This window comes from Zingiber officinale, chromosome 2A (genome assembly GCF_018446385.1).
Source record: "Zingiber officinale cultivar Zhangliang chromosome 2A, Zo_v1.1, whole genome shotgun sequence".
Classification (NCBI taxonomy): Eukaryota; Viridiplantae; Streptophyta; class Magnoliopsida; order Zingiberales; family Zingiberaceae; genus Zingiber; species Zingiber officinale.
The window spans coordinates 114283932-114306544 of NC_055988.1; the positions used below are offsets into that span (position 1 = coordinate 114283932).

The 22613-nt window shown below is 42.3% G+C and overlaps 1 pseudogene; it reads right to left on the minus strand.

The window, feature by feature from the left end:
* LOC122043916 overlaps positions 1-18995 on the minus strand; it is a 37245-nt pseudogene extending 18250 nt beyond the window's left edge.
* Positions 18996-22613: the final 3618 nt, after the last annotated feature.

The following is a 22613-nucleotide window of genomic DNA, read 5'->3' on the forward strand; positions in this document are numbered from 1 at the left end:
ATTTTATCGGAGACCAAAACCAATTCCTCCTCTCGGTCCCTATCGTAGCCTCTTATTTATAGAGTTCTATACCCACCTATACCCACCTTCTATACCCACCAATAAGGGGTCGGCCAAGCTAGCTTGGGAACCAAGCTAGGGCAGGCCGGCCCTAGCTTGAACCCAAGCTAGTAGGGCCGGCCAAAATAAATTAAAAAAGAAATTTAATTTTAATTTTTATTATAATGTGGAAGATATAATTTAAAGAGAATTAGAATTAAAATATCTCTCTTGTAAAAGATTTACAAAGATTAAAGAAAGAGATTAGATCTCTTTCCTTATTTGTAGATTGGAGAGATATTTTATTTTCTCTTTAAAATTATTCACATGTTAATAAAATTAAAATTATAGATATTTCCTTTTATTAACCATGAAGAGATTTTAAAGAGAAATTTTATTTTTTAAAATTTCCGGAAACAAATTAGGAAGTTTTAATTGTTGATTAAAACTTGTCCTCTTTTGTTTTCCAATGATGTGGCCGGCCACTTGAAATTGATTTGGGAAATTTTATTTTATTTCTCTCAATTAAATCAAGTCAAGGAAATTAAGGAAAATTTATTGTAATTAAATTTCCTAATTTGCCTAGGCCAAGGAATATAAAAGAAGGGGTGAGGGTGCCTTCATGGGATACAACCTCTATTGTTTTCTCTCCCTTTTTCCTTGGTGTTGTGGCCGGCCATTACCCTCTCCCTCTCTTCCTCTTGTGGTGGCCGAATACTTCATCTCTCTTGGAGTTCTTGTGGTGGCCGGATACTAGGAGAAGAAGAAGAAGAAGGAGAGAAAGTTAGCATCTCTTGGAGCTTGGTTAGTATTTTGATTTTCTTCTTTGGTAAAGTTCTTCCTTTGTGGCCGAACCTTGCTTGGAGGAGAAGAAGGTGGTTGGTGGTTTCTCATCTTGGTAGATCGTTGCCCACACAACGTCCGAGGTTAGAAGAGGAATACGGTAGAAGATCAAGAGGTTTTTCTACAAGGTATAATTAGTAATTTTTATTTCCGCATCATGCTAGTTATTTATGGAAATAATACCAAATATATGAGGCTTATGATCTAGTATTTCGAATATGTTTTTCGATGTTGTGTTCTTTTGTTTTCTTTCTTTTCCTTGTGATTTGATTGTTCTCTTTGGTTAACCTAAAGTTATTTTAGGAAATTAAATATTAGCTTTCTATTAAAGGTTTTGTCTAGTCGGTGGTGGTTGCTCCCATATCCAAGAAGGTCATGTGCCTCGCCACGTCAGTACTGGGAACCTTTTATGGAAATTAGTATTTAATGGAATTAATAACTTAAGGAGACTTGGGTCGAACGTGTTAAGTTCCGCAGGAGATCCAAGTTAAAACCTAAAAGAACAAATAGATTAAGTTTTGGATCAAACGTGTTAAGTTCCGCAGGCGATCCAAAATTTAATTTAAAAGAACACATGGTAGCTAGGAAAAAGGTTCAGACCTTTATACAAAATTTTTGTACAGTGGAACTTTTAGGTTTTCCAAGTAGCAACCAACAATTGGTATCAGAGCTAGGGTTTTGCCTCTGTGTATTTGGTATTTAGTTTAATTATGCACATGTCATACATAATTTAGGCAGGATAATAGTAGGATGTGCTAACTTTGTGGATGCAGGATCCAACTATTATGGCTTTTAGTTAATTATGTGTGTGATTGGACCCTTGGACATGTCAAGGGCAATTTATATGTGTGTGCATGATTGTATTAAAATACAGCAGGAGCTGTATTTAGTTTTATTAGGATTTTATTTTTGATATAGATACATGTACATTCCTTTTATGGAATATAGGATCAAAAATGTAAAATTCTATTTATGTCGCGGATCGAATCTTGCAAAGCGTGGAACCTTCTAAGGACCAGAGGCGCAGCGGAACTAGGAGCAAGATGGATGCGACAGCTAGACCCGGTGGCCAAATATGGCAGCAGCTTGGGATGACAACACACGGAGGACAATTAGAGATAAAAGCCATAATAGTTGAAAATTAAATTTTCTATTTATTGCTTTTATATTGTGCTGTGTGTGCATGTTAGTTTACAAGTTTAAGTAGGCTAGCATAGTTAAAATTCCTCATTTATAAATAACTAAGTGGGAGAGAGTTTTTTAAATAAATCCCATGGTCTCCATTACTGGTTTGTAAGTGATGCAAACAAGCTTGTGCGTTGGCTCTGAGTGCCTTCCTCCATAACGGATGAGCTTGTTTGCGGATCACTAGAACAGACTTCCATTTTTGGATGACTATAGGAAGTTAATTAAGAGCGTGTGATCTTCCCCAACGGAAGGGGCATAATCTTATTAATGGACTTAGTGTCAAGTAATGGTATACACTTAGACACATCTAATAGTATCCTCCCCATCGGAGTCACTGCTATTATTTGTGTGACCAAATGATACCAACTATTAATTTTATTTGTCAAAAGTTAGGTTGACAAGATAATAAAATTAATGGGTTAAAACCTCCTTTTACAAATGTTGAATTTGTATACGTCCACACTAACGTGGCATACAAAATTCACGGTGTTATGAGGTGTTGGTTAATTTAAAATAGTATTGTTTGAGGAATCAATATTATTCTAAATTTAGAGTTCGACCAAAAGTTATTTGTGATTCTTAGGATGTCTTTCAACCCATCGTCCATCATACTTCAACAAATTATTGGACCAAACTACATAGATTGGAAAAGAAACTCGGACATTGTTCTTCTGCTGAAAGCTATAAATATGTACTGCGCATTGTCCTGATGCACCCATCGGTGAATCTACCCAAGAGGAGATTGAATATCATAGAAATGGGTAAAAGCATATGAGATGGCGGTGTTACATTTTGGCTTCAATGTCAAATGTATTGCAACATCGAGATCAAGATTTACCAACGATTTATGAATAATCTCAAGGAACTCTTTGGTCATCAAGATAGGGCTTCTAGGCAAGAAGCCATGAGAAAGATAATGACACCACCATGCAGAGGGTACTCCCGTAAGGGATCATATCCTAAAGATGATGGCTTATCTGAACGAGATACGGATCCTTGGAGGAGAAATTGATGGGAAACCCAGATCGATATGATCCTCCAAACGCTACCTAGAAGTTTTGAGCCGGAACTATAATATGAATAAGAGGGTTTATTCATTAGCGGAACTCTTGAACTTCAAGAAGCAGAAGGATTATTTCGTCACAATGCTCAAATTTACTATGTCGAAAATGGTTCTACTTCTAAACCGAAGGAAAGAAGAAGAAGAAACAAGTCGGTTCAGCAAAGAAAGTGAATAAATCTCAAGGGATTTGGAATGAAGAAGAAGAAGGGCAAGTGCTTCATCCGTAAGCAGTCATGGAAGGCGGACTGTCCTCGTAGGAACCAAAACAAAGGTATATCTCATACTCTAGTTGTTGAAACATGTTTAGCGGTGTTATCTACCAGCACCTGGTGTGTAGATACGGGAGCCACTGATCATGTCTGCAATTCCTTGCAGGGGTTCCAGGAAACCCGACAACTATCTGAAGGAGAAATTACCGTCTACATGGGCAATGCTACTAAGGTGGCAGCTGTTGCAGTGGGAGACGTCTACTTATCTTTTAGTAGAAATAGGAATTTGGTTTTAAGAAATTGTCTTTATGTACCCAGTTTTAGAAAGAATTTAATTTCAGTTTCTAAACTGTTTTTAGATGGATATTCAGTTTCTTTTAGTAACGATGTAGTTATTAAAAGAAATAAAGTGATTATCTGTTCTGGTGCATTAGTTGGCAATTTATATACTTTAAATCCAATTTCTTCCACAAAGCAAAACATGGAAATTTATAACTCATCTTCTAATTCTAATAAGAGGAAAGAACCTTCGGAAATGAACCAAGCATATCTTTGGCATCTAAGGCTTGGTCATATTAACTTAAGTAGGATTCAGAGGCTTATAGCCGATGGACTTTTGGGTTCATTAGAGTTGGAAAATTTTCCAACTTGTGAATCCTGCTTGGAAGGTAAAATGACCAAGAGGCCGTTCAAGGCCAAGGGGTATAGAGCCAAAGAAGTGTTAGAGTTGGTTCACTCTGATTTGTGTGGTCCTATGTCTGTCCAGGCAAGAGGAGGTTTTGAATATTTTGTCTCTTTCATAGACGATTATTCAAGATATGGATATATTTACCTAATGCGCCGCAAGTCTGAGTGCTTTGATAAGTTCAAAGAATACAAGGCTGATGTGGCGAAACGACTAGGTAAAAGTATCAAGACACTACGGTCAGATCGTGGTGGCGAATACCTCTTAGGAGAGTTTAGGAATTACTTATCAGAGGTCGGGATTCAATCCCAATTGTCCGCACCTGGAACACCCCAACAGAATGGTGTGTAGAGCGAAGGAATAGGACTCTTATGGAAATGGTTAGATCGATGATGAGTTATTCAGATTACCAAATTCGTTTTGGGATATGCTCTGGAAACAGCAGTATACGTTCTGAACTTAGTACCTTCTAAATCAGTTTCTTCTACTCCCATAGAATTGTGGAATGGGCGAAACCCAGTCTAAGACATATTCGGATTGGGGTAGTCCAGCACATGTGCTGAAACCAAATGTCGATAAGTTAGAATCTCGTCAGAAGTTCGCGTGTTTGTAGGATATCCCAAAGGAACGAAGGTGGTTTATTTTATAGTCCTAAAGACCGGAAGGTCATTGTTAGCACCAATGCCCAGTTTTTAGAAGAAGACTATATAATGGATCACAAGCCCAGTAGTAAAGTTATTTTAGAAGAACTTAGAGAGGACATGTCTACTTCAGTACCAACAGTACAAGATGAAGTACCACAAGAGACTGCAACACGTGTCACACATGATACACAACCACAGATAGTGCCTCGTCGTAGTGGGAGGGTTGTGAGGCAGCCTGAAAGATTCATGTTTTTGGGAGAGTCTGCGGACTTGATCCCGGACATGAACCTGATCCCCGGTCATATGACGAAGCACTCCAAGATATAGATGCAGCATCTTGGCAAAAGGCAATGAATTCTGAAATAGAGTCCATGTACTCTAATAAGGTTTGGGAGCTTGTAGAACCACCTGATGGTGTAAAAGCCGTTGGATGCAAGTGGATCTACAAAAGGAAAAGAGGGACAGACGGGAAGGTAGAAACCTTCAAAGCTAGGCTTGTTGCAAAAGGGTACACTCAAAAAGAGGGAATCGATTATGAGGAGACCTTTTCACCGGTAGCCATGCTTAAGTCTATCCGGATACTCTTATCCATTGCTGCTCATATGGATTATGAGATTTGGCAAATGGATGTCAAGACAGCTTTCCTTAATGGAAGTCTTGAAGAGAACATCCATATGAAGCAACCAGAAGGGTTCATTGAAAAAGGCAAAGAGCATCTAGTGTACAAGCTCAATCAGTCCATTTATGGACTGAAGTAAGCTTCAAGGTCTTGGAACATCCGGTTTAATGAAGTAATCCATCATATGGATTTATTCAAAGTCCGGATGAGTCTTGTGTATATAAGAAGTGTAACGGAAACGTGGTGGTATTTCTTGTACTATACGTAGATGATATTTTGTTAATTGGCAACAATGTCAAGGTATTATCAGACGTAAGGGTATGGTTGTCCAAACAATTTGATATGAAAGACTTAGGAGAATGTGCACACATTCTTGGGATCAAAGTTATAAGGGATCGTAAGAAAAGAATGTTGTGTCTATCCCAAGCTTCATATATAGATACAATCCTTGCTCGTTTTAGCATGCAGGATTCCAAGAAAGGTTTCTTACCTTTTAGACATAGAGTAGCTCTATCTAAAGAGATGTCTCCAAAGACATCAAAAGAGATAGAGGACATGAAAGCAGTTCCTTATGCTTCGGCTGTAGGAAGCCTAATGTATGCAATGCTATGTACGAGACCTGATATCTGTTTTGCCGTGGGCATGGTCAGCAGATATCAGAGTAACCCTGGACAAGGACATTGGACTGCGATAAAGCATATATTGAAGTACCTGAGAAGGACTAGAGATTATATGCTAGTTTACCAAGCAAACGATCTGCTCCCTGTGGGTTACATGGATTCAGATTTCCAATCAGATAGGGATAACAGTAAGTCTACATCAGGCTATGTGTTTACTTTAGGAGGTGGAGCCATTTCATGGAGGAGTGTTAAGAAATGCGTTTCGGACTCAACCATGGAAGCTGAGTATGTAGCAGCCTCTGAGGCAGCTAAAGAAGCAGTATGGCTCAGGAGCTTTCTAATGGACTTAGATGTGATTCCTGGTTTGCCCAAAATCATCACAATTTATTGTGATAATAGTGGTGCAGTTGCAAACTCGAAGGAACCACGAGCTCATAAGGCAAGTAAACATATAGAGCGCAAGTACCACCTGATACGAGATATTGTGAAGCGAGGAGAAGTTGTCATCACCAAGATTGCATCAGCGGATAACCTGGCAGATCCTTTCACTAAGGCCCTTCCGGCGAAAGCTTTCGATCGGCATGTGGAGGGAATGGGAATCAGATGTATGGTAGAAGATATGGCAGCTTAGTCATTAGTATAAGTGGGAGATTGTTGGAATGTATACTGAAAGCCTAAGCTTTGTAAACATTTATTATGAATAAAGAATCACATTTGGTCTAATTGTCTACATTTGTTTGTAGTTGTTCATTTAATTTATATTGTAGATAACATAGTATGTGGTGTCACATACAGAAGATGATGTTATCAGTACCTTATAAATTATAAACAGTAGCTCACGACCAAAATGGAAAAGGAATAAACCATTAGAAGGTCGTAGTGTAATTAGGTATTAGTTTATCTTGACTATATAATTACACTAGTACACTCAGAGTGTATTGAGTAGGACCATTTGAGGTCGTTTCTTTTATACTGACTTTATAAAGGAACAAAGACCTCAGTTATTATGGAAGTGTGTGCTCTTAATCCTAATATAATAACAAACACATATATTTGATATTTATTTCTTTAATTTATCAATGGGTGAGATTTAGTTCGTTGAATCAATAAACCCGATAAGTTGGGAAATGATATTACTTATAGTGTGTGTTGTTGATTATAGAAGGAAACTGTGTCCTAGAGATACTAGGTTGATAATGTCCTCAAGAGGAGCTCATAAAGATTGTCATGTTAAACCCTGCAGGTGGACTTAGTTCGACATGACAATAAGGTTGAGTGGTACTACTTGGACTTAGATATTAATTAAATGAGTTGTCAGTAACTCACTTAATTAGTGGACATTCGATATCTTAAACACAGGGAGACTAACACACTCATAATAAGAAGGAGCCCAAAAATGTAATTTGGGATTGGTGCGGTAGTTCAATGATAGTTCTCTAGTGGAATGAATTATCATTGATAAAATTAAGTTGTGTGTTGGGGAACACGGGATGCTTAATTTTATCGGAGACCAAAACCAATTCCTCCTCTCGGTCCCTATCGCAGCCTCTTATTCATAGAGTTCTATACCCACCTATACCCCCCTTCTCTACCCACCAATACGGGGCCGGCCAAGCTAGCTTGGGAACCAAGCTAAGGCCGGCCTAGGTATATTATTGGGTGGCCCTAGCTTGAACCCAAGCTAGTAGGGCCGGCCAAAATAAAAAAGAAATTTAATTTTAATTTTTATTATAATGTGGAAGATATAATTTAAAGAGAATTAGAATTAAAATATCTCTCTTGTAAAAGATTTACAAAGATTAAAGAAAGAGATTAGATCTCTTTCCTTATTTGTAGATTGGAGAGATGTTTTATTTTCTCTTTAAAATTATTCACATGTTAATAAAATTAAAATTATAGATATTTCCTTTTATTAACCATGAAGAGATTTTAAAGAGAAATTTTATTTTTTAAAATTTCCGGAAACAAATTAGGAAGTTTTAATTGTTGATTAAAACTTGTCCTCTTTTGTTTTCCAATGATGTGGCCGGCCACTTGAAATTGATTTGGGAAATTTTATTTTATTTCTCTCAATTAAATCAAGTCAAGGAAATTAAGGAAAATTTATTGTAATTAAATTTCCTAATTTGCCTAGGCCAAGGAATATAAAAGAAGGGGTGAGGGTGCCTTCATAGGATACAACCTCTATTGTTTTCTCTCCCTTTTTCCTTGGTGTTGTGGCCGGCCATTACCCTCTCCCTCTCTTCCTCTTGTGGTGGCCGAATACTTCATCTCTCTTGGAGTTCTTGTGGTGGCCAGATACTACTTGGAGAAGAAGAAGAAGAAGGAGAGAAAGTTAGCATCTCTTGGAGCTTGGTTAGTATTTTGATTTTCTTCTTTGGTAAAGTTCTTCCTTTGTGGCCGAACCTTGCTTGGAGGAGAAGAAGGTGGTTGGTGGTTTCTCATCTTGGTAGATCGTTGCCCACACAACGTCCGAGGTTAGAAGAGGAATACGGTAGAAGATCAAGAGGTTTTTCTACAAGGTATAATTAGTAATTTATATTTCCGCATCATGCTAGTTATTTATGGAAATAATACCAAATACAAGAGGCTTATGATCTAGTATTTCGAATATGTTTTTCGATGTTGTGTTCTTTTGTTTCTTTCTTTCCTTGTGATTTGATTGTTCTCTTTGGTTAACCTAAAGTTATTTTAGGAAATTAAATATTAGCTTTCTATTAAAGGTTTTGTCTAGTCGGTGGTGGTTGCTCCCATATCCAAGAAGGCCATGTGCCTCGCCACGTCAGTACTGGGAACCTTTTATGGAAATTAGTATTTAATGGAATTAATAACTTAAGGAGACTTGGGTCGAACGTGTTAAGTTCCGCAGGAGATCCAAGTTAAAACCTAAAAGAACAAATAGATTAAGTTTTGGATCAAACGTGTTAAGTTCCGCAGGCGATCCAAAATTTAATTTAAAAGAACACATGGTAGCTAGGAAAAAGGTTCAGACCTTTGTACAAAATTTTTGTACAGTGGAACTTTTAGGTTTTCCGAGTAGCAACCAACAAGGGGGGTTTGGCTAACTTCTTCGTGGGTTTCTCGCCGCCACCAACAGAGAAGAAGGGTTCTCTCCCTCTCTCTTGCCGCCACCCTCGAATGCCGGCCACAGTGACGACCTCCCTCTCTTCTTCCTCCTCCTCGTGACGTCGACGACAGCTCCTCCTATTCTTCCTCCATCCGCCGCCACGAAGACCTTGTGGAACAAGCCACCTTCGCTACCTCCCTTCTCGCCTGCAGCACACGTGGTTGCTCCTCTCATGCCGGCAACCCTCCGACGTTCTATTCCTCCTCGTCGTTTGAAGAGACTACCGCCATCGCTAGCCCTTGCAATGTCGCCACCTCCAGCGGCAGCCGTCGGTCGGCCGCACATCCTCCCTCTGCACGCTAGTAGCCTAAGCGCCGCCTCCGTGCTACCTCCCTCTCCCTTGGTCTTCGGTGGCCAAGCGCAACCTCCTCAATATTGGTTCAGCAGGTCCCCTAGCACTTAGCCAACCACTATTATCGCTGTCACTGATTTGATTGTATTCCGTTCCCGTTGTGGTCTGACCTTCGTGTCGTTGCCTTGTTCCAGCTTTATGTGTTGTTGTATTTCGGCACGCGACCTGTTGTTATCCCGGGCCTACGTGCCGCTAGTACCTCCCGACCTGCGTGCCACTAGTATTTCCCGGCCTACGTGCTGCTAGTATCGCTCGGTCTGCGTGCTGATATTCTATCTCGGCCTGTGCGCCGATGTCTTATTCTGATTTATGTGTTGCTGCTAGGTCTCGGTTGTAGGACCGTTGCGCCGGCTAGAAGGGGGGGTTGAATAGCCCTAACAAAATAAACAAAGACCTTTCTCAAACTTTTAACAGAACACTTGCAAAATAATAAAGTAAACAGAAAACAGAAAGTAAAGGCTCACAAAGAGTTGACTTGGTTACAACCGGGGTTAATCCAAGGAAGATATCGTACTATTATCTCCTTCTGGCGGAGAAGCCTTTTTACAGCAGTGTAGGCACAGAAAGACAGAAGCTTATCTAAACAGTGGAAGCGCACAAGTGTTGTTTACAATTTCTGAATTGATGAAAAGCTTCTGGACCAAGGCTATATTTATAGTCTTGGTCGGGGCGCCTGGAAGGGTTCCGGACGCCTTGGGGGGATAAAACTTTATCCCCCAATGTTCAGATCACGTAAATCGCGATCCTGGTCAAAATCAAGGTCCGGGGGCCCCGGAGCCCAAAGTCAACAGGTGTTGACTTTTTCGTCCGGGACCTCTTCTCTGGTTCAGTCCCGCCTCGGTCCGGTTCTTCTCCTCCAGATCCGCTCGCTTGGGTGATCTCTGACATCCGGAAAAGGGCTCACCCGAACCCAACTTCCAGTCTTCTCGAGCGGGCTTCCCTCCGGCTTCTCGTCCCTCGGAATCGCCGTGTGTTTCCTTCTCGTCCGCCGGCGTACTCATCCGCAGTCTTCGTCCCTCGGACGCACAGCATGCCGTCCTTCTCACTAGCTGCGTCTCTTGCTCCCCGAGCAATCTTCCGCTCTGGCTTTCGTCCCTCGGAACCACCGCTCACTTCCTTCTCGTCCGCCGGTGTACTCTTCCGCAACACCTCATCCCTCGGACTGCCGTCCTTCTCGCTAGCTGCATCTTCCGCTCGACTACCTGTGCTCCTAAGCTCCTGCACACTTAGACACAAGGTTAGAAATACACAGGACCTAACTTAACTTGTTGATCACACCAAAATAACCTTGGGTTCCAACAATCTCCCCCTTTTTGGTGTGATCAACCCAAGTTAAGCTAGGGTAAAAATAGACATTAAATAAAATTAAGTAAATTAACTTAATTTGTAATTTAAGTATAAAAAGATAGAAAAAAATAAATATATCTATCTCCCCCTAGATAGGGGTGTCAAAAATGAACCCGACCCGACGACCCAACCCGAGTTGACCCGAAAAAATCAGGTTCGGGTTGGGCATTTTCGGGTTCGGGTCGGGTTCGGGTTGGAGGGTAAAAAATTTTCGGGTTGGGTTGGGTTCGGGTTGACCCGGGTTGACTTAAATATAGGGTTTTGTGGGTTTTTTTGGAGTTAAATCAAATTTTATTTTAAAAGTTTAGATGTTTTTATGTATATTTGTATGATAATGATGGAGTATTGAGATAAAAGTGAAGAATTATAGGGAAAATAGCCCAAAAAAAATCGTTTTGAATCGGATTTTCGGGTTATATGGGTCGGGTTCGGGTTGATCGGGTTGATCGGGTTCGGGTCGGGTTTGGGTTGGGTTAAAAAAAAAAAAAAAAACTCAACCCAACCCAACCCGACCCGACCCACCCGAATTAACACCCCTACCCCTAGACTTATACTTTCCCTTCTCCCCCTTTGATCACAAAAAAATGGGATTCCAAGAAAAACAATCTAAGGGTTAAAGACTTAGAGAAAAAAAATTCTAAGTTTTTAAGAAATTTAGAAAAATTTTCTAAGTAATTGAAGCTGAGATTTCTAGTTTCAAGAAAAAGTTCTTAACTTAGGAAAGAATGATTTTTGAGAATTTTTCTAAGTATAAAAAAATTCTAAGTAAAATATTTTTGAAATTAAAAAAATTATAACTTAAATTTTTGAGAATTTTCAAGCACATTTTTTTTAAATGACTTAGGCAATTAAAAAAAAAATTCTAAGTAAGTAAATTTATGAATTGAAATAAAATGTTTTGAATAACCTTTTTAAAGCACTAATTAATTCTTATATTAATGCTTCATTAGTAAGTTAATTAAACATTTATTTCAATATTTTGGCTTCCAAGTCGTGACGAGGCACTAGGCCTTCTTGGTTATTGGAGCAACAACCACTTCCTTGACAAAGCCTCATAAAGAAATTTTTTGTTTAATTTTCTCGCTTAAAGCACTAATTTTAATTTTTAAAATTTAGTTTAAGCATGATTTAGGAACCCAATATAGGTTCCAACCTACTGGATTAACTAAAAAGTTTTTAGGGACATATTTTCTTGAAATGTTCCTAATTTGTCCCGGGTGATATTTAAAGTACCAATTTAAATTATTAAATCTTCTAAAATTGGTTTTAGATGAACATGCATAGCTTTTTAAGTTATCTATTTGAATTTTCAAATTTTGATTTTCTAATTTCAATTTTTCATTTTCCAATTTTGATTTGTCTAATTCTTCTAAAGGGCAGGATTTAGCTAAAATTGTTTTTAAATTTTTTATTTCTTTTTCTAATTTATAGCAGTCTCTAGTTAATAACTTAACAAATTTAAAAAGTTTATCGGGAGGAAGAGAACGTACCTGACTTACCTTGTCGAGTTCGTTGTCCGTGTCTCCCCCTGAACTGCTGCTTTCTTCTGAAGAAGCTCCCCCTTCATCGATGCTCTCGATGCTCATCTTGGAAGAGCTTGACTCGTATTCGTTGTCTTGATGACTTGCCATCAGTGCGAGTCCGAAGAATGCCTCGACTTCCGAGTCGGACGACGTATCATCCCACGTCGCCTTTAGGGTCTTTCTCTTTTGGATGAGATTCTTACCCTTCTCCTTGTCCTTGTTCTTCAGCTTGGGGTAGTTGTCCTTGACGTGCCCTTCTTTGTCGCAGTGGTTGCAGCGGATCGTTCTTTTCTTCTTTCCCTGCAGATGGTTAGTAGATCTGGATTTACAAAGTTTCTTGAATCTTCTTACCATCATTACCATTTCCTTGTCGTTGAGAGAGGATTCCGATTCTTATTCGTCTCTCGAGGCTTTGAGGGCGACGTTGTTCTTGGGCTCCTTCATTCATGCACATCTTCACTCATGCACTTCAAATGTTGAAAAGAATTCTTCTAATGAAATCTTTTCTAAATCTTTAGAAATGTAAAATGCATCTACTAATGATGCCCATTTAGTATTTCTAGGAATGGAATTTAAAGCGTACCTGAGCGAATCTCGGTTACTTACCTTTTCTCCGAGATTCGAAAGTCCAGTAATTATTTCTTTTATTCTTGAGTGCAGATGTGCGACTGACTCGTCTTCCCCAAGTCGCAGGCTGGTGAGCTGATTCCGAAGCAGATCTCTTCTGGCGAGCTTGCCTTCGGACGTCCCTTCGTGCAGCTCGAGGAACTTCTCCCAAAGTTCCTTTTCCGAGTCGTAGCGCCCGATCCTATTGACTTCTTGAGGTGGAAGAACGCTTAGCAGATGGTATTCTGCTTTGCCGTTCGCCACGAATTCAGCCTGCTCCTTTTTTGTCCATTGGCATTTTTCCTTATCTTCTGGAGCTACATAGCCAGATTCCATTGTTAAGGTTAATTCAAAATCTATTGTAAAAAATACCTGCATCTGCTTCTTCCAGGTAGCAAAGTCCCCTTCGTATTTCGGCGGGTGGATGCTTGGTCCGGCCATCTCGTTGCTTCGTTCGGCGGTTAGTCCTCCTGAAGCGCCTCGGCTCTTATACCACTTGTAGGACCGTTGCGCTGGCTAGAAGGGGGGGTTGAATAGCCCTAACAAAATAAACAAAGACCCTTCTCGAACTTTCAACAGAACACTTGCAGAATAATAAAGTAAACAGAAAACAGAAAGTAAAGGCTCACAAAGAGTTGACTTGGTTACAACTGGGGTTAATCCAAGGAAGATATTGTACTATTATCTCCTTCTGGCGGAGAAGCCTTTTTATAGCAGTGTAGGCACAGAAAGACAGAAGCTTATCTAAATAGTGGAAGCGCACAAGTGTTGTTTACAATTTCTGAATTGATGAAAAGCTTCTGGACCAAAGCTATATTTATAGCCTTGGTCGGGGCGCCTGGAAGGGTTCTGGGCGCCTGGGGGGGGGGGGGGATAAAACTTTATTCCTCAACGTTCAGATCGTGTAAATCGCAATCCTGGTCAAAATCAAGGTCCAGGCGCCCGGAAGGCTCCGGGCGCCCCGGAGCCCAAAGTCAACAGGTGTTGACTTTTTCGTCGGGGACCTCTTCTCTGGTTCAGTCCCGCCTTGGTACGGTTCTTCTCCTCCGGATCCGCTCGCTTAGGTGATCTCTGACATCCGGAAAAGGGCTCACCCGAACCCAACTTTCTGTCTTCTCGAGCGGGCTTCCCTCCGGCTTTTCGTCCCTCGGAATCGCCGCGTGTTTCCTTCTCGTCCGTCGGTGTACTCATCCGCAGGCTTCGTCCCTCGGACGCACCGCGTGCCGTCCTTCTCGCTAGCTGCGTCTCTTGCTCCTGGAGCAATCTTCCGCTCCGGCTTTCGTCCCTCGGAACCACCGCTCGCTTCCTTCTCGTCCGTCGGTGTACTCTTCCACAGCACCTCGTCCCTCGGACTGCCGTCCTTATCGCTAGTTGCGTCTTCCACTCGACTACCTGTGCTCCTAAACTCATGCACACTTAGACACAAGGTTAGAAACACACAGGACCTAACTTAACTTGTTGATAACACCAAAATAACATTGGGGTTCCAACATCGGTCTGTATGTCATCTTCCGGATCCAGGTCGCGATCGGCTCTAGATCGTCAGATTCAGTTTTTCATCCCGCTCGGAGTCATCCACTCTTCCAGGTCGCGACAACTCGAGCAGCGTTCCATCCGAGGGCGCCCCTTGGGCCAAGGTACGTTACTGTACTCACTCTCCCTTCATTTGTTTATTCTAGCATTAGTCTGTTACTTATATATTCGTTGGATCTGCCTCGAGCCTTGGGGTACCAGAGACCGGGGTGACCCGATCGCTGGCTGCAGATAGTATTGACCAGAAGACTTCTGACGACTTGGTCAACATAGAAGCCATCTCAGCATACCACCCTCCGGGACGTCACGACTTGGTCAACATTCCATCCACCTCACCCGGCGGTCCATCTGACATAAATTCCGGACAGGATCAATTTGGCGCCGTCTGTGGGAATCTTCTCCACCTGTTTTGGAACGTGAAGATAGACAATGTTGGGAGGTTCTCTGCCATTATCACAGTTCCAGAAGATCCCGACAAACATATTATCTTCTACCCTCACTCCACTGGTATTCGGGAGTTCAGGGATCGAGTGGAGCTTCAGCTGGCTGACAGGTTAGTTTTTTCATTATGTTTTTTCCCTGTCTCCACAGGTATTCGGGAGTCAAGGGACTAAGACAAACCCTTAGCCAGTTGGCACGGCTCCCCGATCAGGTACGTTACAAGATCTGCTCCCTTTTTACTGTTATAGGAGCTGCTATAGCTCCCTGAGAAGAGAGTAAGATCTTAGTTCCTTAATCTAAGACTAGGCCTTCGATTCTTGATCGAACACTAGGGGCCCAGCTCCCCGCTCATACACTAGGGACATAGCTCCCTAATCATTGACTGGCAGTACAACTTCTCGATCAGGATCTAGGGGACTCGCTCTTTGATTATAGGCTAGGGACCTTACCCTCCAATCAGGGACCAGGGGCCCAGCTCCCAGATCAGGTGTTCTACAGGCTCTGCACCCTTCACCATGAGGCTCTGCATCCTCTTACTACTATAGGCTATTCACCCTTCACCATGGGGCTCAGCATCCTCTTACTGCTATAGGCGCTTTACTCTATTATTATTATATGTTCTGCATCCTCCACCTGTTTTGCATCCTCTTACTTCTACAGGCTCTGCTACCTACACCCGCAATGCTCTGCTTCCTTCTATGGTTATTGACTCTGTTCCCTCATATGGCTATGGGCTTCACTCTCTTGGACGGTCAAGGTTCAAATTATTCTCTCCTTGACTCCGCGGACATTTGGGAGTTAAGGGATCAACACTATTTCTCTCACTGGCTGTATGGGAATTTGGGATTCTAGCCAGCCGGTTGACATCACTTTGCCATCAGGTATGATAAAGGCTCTGTCCCCTCATATTGCTACGAGCTCTGCTTCTATGGGCTTCAAGTCTTATCCTCCCCCGTTCGGGGTCGAGCTATCACCACTGGTCTCGGACCAGAGTATCACCACCGGTCTCGGATCGGAGTATCGCTAACGATCTCTCGGTCGAGCTTCCAGACCAATTCTCGGTCGGGCTTCCAGATCAATTCTCGGTCGGGCTTCCAGATTAATGCTCGGTCGAGCTTCCAGACCAATTCCTTGTCAGGTCTCCAGATCAAGTCTTGGTCGGAGCTCCAGATCAATTCTTGGTCAGACCTCCAGATCAATTCCTGGTCAGGCCTCCATATTGCTTCTTTATCAGGCCTTCAGATTGTTTTTGGGTCAAGTCTCCAGATCAAGTCCTACTCAAACCTCCAGATCCATTCCTGATTATGCCTCTAGAATGCTTCTTGGTCAAGCTTTCAGATTGTTTCCTGGTTAGGTCTCCAGATCAAGTCCTGGTCATACCTCCAGATCAATCTTGTCAGGTCTCTAGATCGAGTACTGATCAGGCCTCCGGATTACCTCCCAGTCGGGATTCTAGACTCTCGCCCCAGTGCGAGTTATAAGTGAGCTTGCTCTCACGCCCAATGACCTCTTGGTCGGGTTCCAGACTCTCGCCTCAGTACGAGTTATAAGTGAGCATGCTCTCACGCTTCCAGAATCTTACCTCAGCGCGAGTTATAAGTGAGCCTGCTCTCACGGTTCTAGACTCTCGCCTCAGTGCGAGTTATAAATGAGCATGCTCTCACACCCAATGATCTGCCCGGCCGGTGTCCCAGACTCTTGCCCCAGTGCGAGTTATAAGTGAGCATGCTCTCACGCCCAACGACCTGCCCGGTCGGTGTCCCAGACTCTCATCCCAGTGCGAGTTATAAGTGAGCATGCTCTTACGCCTCCAGACTCTCGCCCCAGTGCGAGTTATAAGTGAGTATGCTCTCATGCCCAACGACCTCCCGATTGATGTGCACTCACTCCTCACTCGCCGCTATGCCCAGCACTCATCACACTTGATTCACTTGCCGCCCTACCCGATACTCTCAGTTCGCGTTTTCGCTCACCGCTGTTGCTCGGTCGACACTCACCGCTCACTTGGCGCTCTGCCCAGCACTCATCGCTCGCGACTTACTTGCTGCTCTGCCCGGCACCTACCGTTCACGTCTCAATCACCGCTATGCCCGACACTCACCGCTTACTTGTCGCTTTGCTCGGCACTCATCACATTCTCTCCACTTGCCGCTCTGCCCAACACTCATCGTTCGCGACTTACTTGCTGCTCTGCCCGACACCCACCGTTCGCGTCTCAATCACCGCTATGCCCGTCACTCACCGCTCCTGCCTCACTTGTCTCTTTGCCCATAACTCGTCCCTCGTATCTCCCTCATCGCTTTGCCCCACATCTGGCGCTAGGTCGACATTTTCTCAGTCGCGCTCACGGCTCTGCTCGCTCATCATTCTCTTTATTGCTCGGTCGTGATTTATTGACACTCGGTCAGTGTTTTTCTCGGTCGCGCTCACGGCTCTGCTCGTCCATCATTCTCTCTATTTCCCGGTCATGATTTATTATCACTCGGTCGATATTTTTCGGTTGCCCGGTCATGATTTATTGTCGCTCAATCGCGCGCTCGACATCACTCGCCCCTCGTCTTTCGATCCGCTCAACATTTTTTGATCTAGGTCGGCCTTATTCGATAGCCCGATCGCGATTTATTATCGCTCGGTCGACACTTGCTCGGTCGCGCTCACAGGTTTGCTAGTCCATCAGTCTTTCTATGGCTCGGTCGTGATTTATTGTCGCTCGATCGGTATTTTTTTGATCGCGCGCTTGACACCGCTCACCCATCATCTTTCGACCCGCTTGGCATTCTCACTATTTCCTGGTCGGTAATTTTTGATCGCCCGGTCGCGATTACTGATGCTCGGTTGACATTTTTTCAGTCGCGCGCTTGACACCACTCGCCCATTATCTTTCGACTCGCTCGACATTCTCACTATTTCCTGGTCAGTAATTTTCGATCGCCCGATCGCGATTACTGATGCTCGGTTGACATTTTTTCGGTCGCGCATTTGACATCGCTAGTTTATCATCTTTCGACTCGCTCGACATTCTCACTATTTCCTGGTCGGTAATTTTCGATCTCCCGGTCACAATTACTGACGCTCGGTTGACATTTTCTCAGTCGCGCACTTGACATCGCTCGCCCATCGTCTTCGGACCCACACGACAGTCGTCCTATCGCACGGGTACCATTTAGATGTTTGATCTAATTCTGGGTTGGTTGTCATTCTATTCGACACTCATAGCCTAGTTGACATTTATAGTTCGTGACTCACTCGTCACTTCGCCTTGCACTCGTCATCTACGTCTCGTTCGTTGCTCTGTCATGCACCCGCTACTCGTGTCTCACTCGTCGATTTGCCCCGCATTCGTCACCCTATCGACACTTATTTTTTACTTCTTACTTGGCATTTACATAATCGCCTGACTGCTCTGCTCAGCATCGCCCGATCGTCTTCTCGATATCACTTGGTTTCCCTCGGCATTTCGATCGATCACTTGCTCGGCATGCGCTTCACACTATATCTCATCGCTCGCTCGATACTATTTGAGTCACTTGCCCGGCATTGCCACAGCTACTCATTCGACGCGATAAGACGAGCCCAGCGATCTGATTTCACACTCGGTAGCGATTCTGTTTTGGGCTTGGTCTAGTTAGTCGGACTTGTGCCTCCTTCGACTAGACTTGAAGAGGAGGCTTGCGATACGGATATATGCTGGGGACCAAAGTCGAATTATGAGAAAAGGGGAGGGCATTTTGGTCCGGGCACTGTAACGCCCCTTTTAGGGCATTGTTCACCTGTGGAAGGGGGCGGGGGCGGGGGGAGGTTTGGCTGGCTTCTTCGTGGGTTTCTCGCCGCCACCAACAGGGAAGAAGGGTTCTTCTCCCTCTCTCTCGCCGCCACCCTCGAACGCCGGCCATAGTGACGACCTCCCTCTCTTCTTCCTCCTCCTTGTGATGCCGACGACAACTCCTCCTTTTCTTCCTCCAGCCGCCACCACGAAGACCTTGTGGAAGAGGCCACCTTCGCTGCCTCCCTTCTCACCTGCAGCATACGTGCTTGCTCCTCTCATGTTGGCAACCCTCCGACGTTCTATTCCTCCTCGTCCTTTGAAGAGACTGCCGCCATCGCTAGCCCTTGCGACGTCGCCACCTCCAGGGGCAGCCATCTGCCGGCCGCACATCCTCCCTCCGCACACTGGTAGCCCAAGCGCCGCCTCCGTGCTACCTTCCTCTCCCTTGGTCTTCGGTGGCCAAGCGTAGCCTCCTCAATATTGATTCGGCGGGTCCCCTAGCACAATGCCAGCCACTATTATCACTGTCACTGATTTGATTGTATTTCGTTCCTGTTGTAGTCTGGCCTTTGTGTCATTGCCTTGTTCCAGCTTTATGTGTTGTTGTATTTCGACGCGCGACCTGTTGTTATCCCAGGCCTGCGTGCCGCTAGTACCTCCCGACCTACATGCCACTAGCATTTCCCGGCCTGCGTGTCGCTAGTACAGCTCGGTATGCGTGTCGATATTCTATCTCGGCCTGTGCGTCGATGTCATATTCTGATCTACATGTTACTGCTAGGTCCCGGTCTGTATGTCATCTTCCGGATCCAGGCTGCGATCAGCTCCAGATTGTCAGATTCAGTTATTTATCCCGCTCGGAGTCATCCACTCTTCCGGGTCGCGACAACTCGAGCAGCGCCCCATCCGAGGGCGCCCCCCTGGGCCAGGGTACGTTACCGTACTCACTCTCCCTTCATTTGTTTATTTTAGCATTAGTCTATTACTTATATATTCGTCGGATCTGCCTCGGGATACCAGAGACCGGGGCGACCCGGTCGCTGGCTGCAGATAGTATTGACCAGAAGACTTCTGACGACTTGGTCAACATAGAAGTCATCTCAGCATACCCCCCTTCGGGACGTCATGACTTGGTCAACATTCCATCGACCTCACCCGGTAGTCCATCTGACTCAGATTCCGGACATGATCAGATATTTAGATCAACGCTGAGTATGACTAGGTCGAGATAGACCGAGGGATGGATATCCAAGTTGTACTTGGGGGTGCCTTGAGTTTAGAGGTACACTGGACACGACCCGTTCAAGAGGACACTACATATTAAGCATCATTGGTTATTCCTCTTATGAACGAGTACAACTGATCTTTTGACTTGAGACCTTCATTTATTCTATGTGTGGAGTTATGTGCTTTGACGCTGTTAAAAGCAGTCTTTAATCGGATTGTGATTAATACGGTAGTTGGGTGTATGACAAAGTGTAGAGAGAATAGTGTTGAGTCAATAGAGGATTCATCGCTCTCTTGGATTAGGAGTTAACATCCTGACGGCTTGCTAGAGATATTAGTGACTCAAAATCTATGGTCATGGGAGGAACGATTTATCATTCAAGAAGAGTCTATTATATCTTGGAAATCAAGTAAAACAATTAATTTGGTAATGATGCATAATGCATCGAATTAATTGGGATTTAGACTTAGATGAAGAGATTGAATTATACAGTAATCGGTTCATGGTGGTTTACAGGTTATGACTGATATTAATTTTATCACGTTGGGTGGCTAAAAATTGTTGCTAGACGGTTACCTTAGTCTGTGTATGAATTTACACTGCCTTCGTGTATAAAACCTAGAGGGTCGCACGCATAGCACGTAAACATGAACAATAGTATCAGAAGCTAGTTGAGATCAAAATCAAATATGGATTTATTTGATACAAAGAAGAGAGAATTTGAATAGTCATAATTATGATAATTAATGGAGAATTCGAAGAGTCATCATAATGATAATTAATGAAGAATTTGAACAGTTATCATAATGAAGGTTATAAATGAAGAATTTATGGAGCCTATAACTCATCATTTTCCTAATTAATGAAGATCATAAATGATGAATTTATTGAGAACTTAACACTTCATATTCCTTGGAGGCTATAAGTAGCTATCCTCGGAAAGATTCAAGTAAAGATTTTGTTCTCTCCATTTGTCCCTCGTCAACTTCTTCTTCGTTCGGAAGAGATCGTAGTGCTTCGAAGGCTTTGTCGATCCAAGAGGCTAGCACCTAACGGATCGTGTCAAGTTCATGATCTAGTGCGCGTGAATACTGCTAGAGGAGTCACACGTGTGACTCTTATCTGTCTGTGATATTATTCACACCTATCGAGGACTCGAGATATGTTTTTATATTATTTTATGTAAAACTATATGTACCACAAAAGATCCATGATTCATTATATCTCTTCTGATGCACTCCGAACCCAACAAAGTCTACCAACAACTGACTCTCATTCCTTTTTTCCAAAACATCCCAGCCACGTAATATCTGAGTCATCCAAACATCGTGCTTACCTCTTCATATTTTACATGTAATTGTTCCCTCACAAAACACACATTTTAGTGGGATTTCAACAGAGTAAGAAGTTGGAGAAAAAAATAAACATTGATTGTTCTCCAAAGAATATTGAACAAGGTTTCGGCTTAGCATCTCATTCAGCAATTTCTCATTGATTCCCTTCCAGTTTATCTCATGTATATATTATATTAGCTATAATATTTTTTTATTTGTGATATCATTATATACTATGTAAAAATATCGTCTACACGAATGGTATATGCAAAAATATATATAGTCTATATTATAATATATATTTATTTAGAAATTATTGTTTTAGAGATTTTTTTTGGCGTCCATTGCAATGTAGTTCTTGTTTTTGGAAAGATCAATTGACGATGTGAATACAATCATCCAAATGTAAATGATTAGCTTAATGATATGAGATATTATGTGCTGAGCAAACGGAAATATATATATATATAGATTTCTCCAACGTATTACGTATTAGTATATATATATATATATATATATATATATATATATATATATATTCTCCAACGTATTAGTAGTGTTTTTTGTACACTTTTATATATATATATATATATATATATATATATATATATATATATATATATATATATATATATATATTTCTCCAACGTATTAGTAGTGTTTTTGTACACTTACTAATTGGTGTTAAAGTTATATATATATATATATATATTTCTCCAACGTATTAGTAGTGTTTTTGTACACTTACTAATTGGTGTTAAAGTTTCAAAGTAAGAAGATGTACGATACTTCCAACTCATAATATATTGGTGCCAAACATTATATTAGAGCACCACTGTAGTGTTGAATATTCTATTATAAAATACAAAAAAGTCATTGTGGTGTTGGAATATAAATTCCAGCACTATATTTTTTGTTTTCAAAATCTAGCATTACAGTGTAATACTAAAACAAATGAAAGATGTTACTCTAAGTATTGTTGATAAAAAATGAAGCATAAGTCACAGTGTGTCGCAGCACAAAAGACGAGAGAATACAAGAGCATGTGCATAAGAGAATGTGTGAATGAATGATTGAGTGATTTTCAAGTGGTAATGTTTATTCACTAGGTAACGTTAATGATTCTTTCTAGATGACTGGAATCCCTTCAGTCGATTGGACAAGGGTCAAATCTTATCTTGACCCGACTATCTTAGATTGCTGATAATGTCATCACCCAGTCGCTTGAAAGCTGCTTCGGTCACCCATATCCTCAGGTCGCTTGGACCCAATACCTAAACCCTCCAAAATTCCTTTATCGAGAGTTATCACTAGTCAGTCGCACTAGACTCCCTCCGGTAGCCTGAAACAGCTGAACATGCTTCCTTCCAGTGGTTACATATAATGAGTAGGATACAAAATTTAAAGTTACTAGTACTTACGTTGGGTCTAGATGCTCAACTTCCA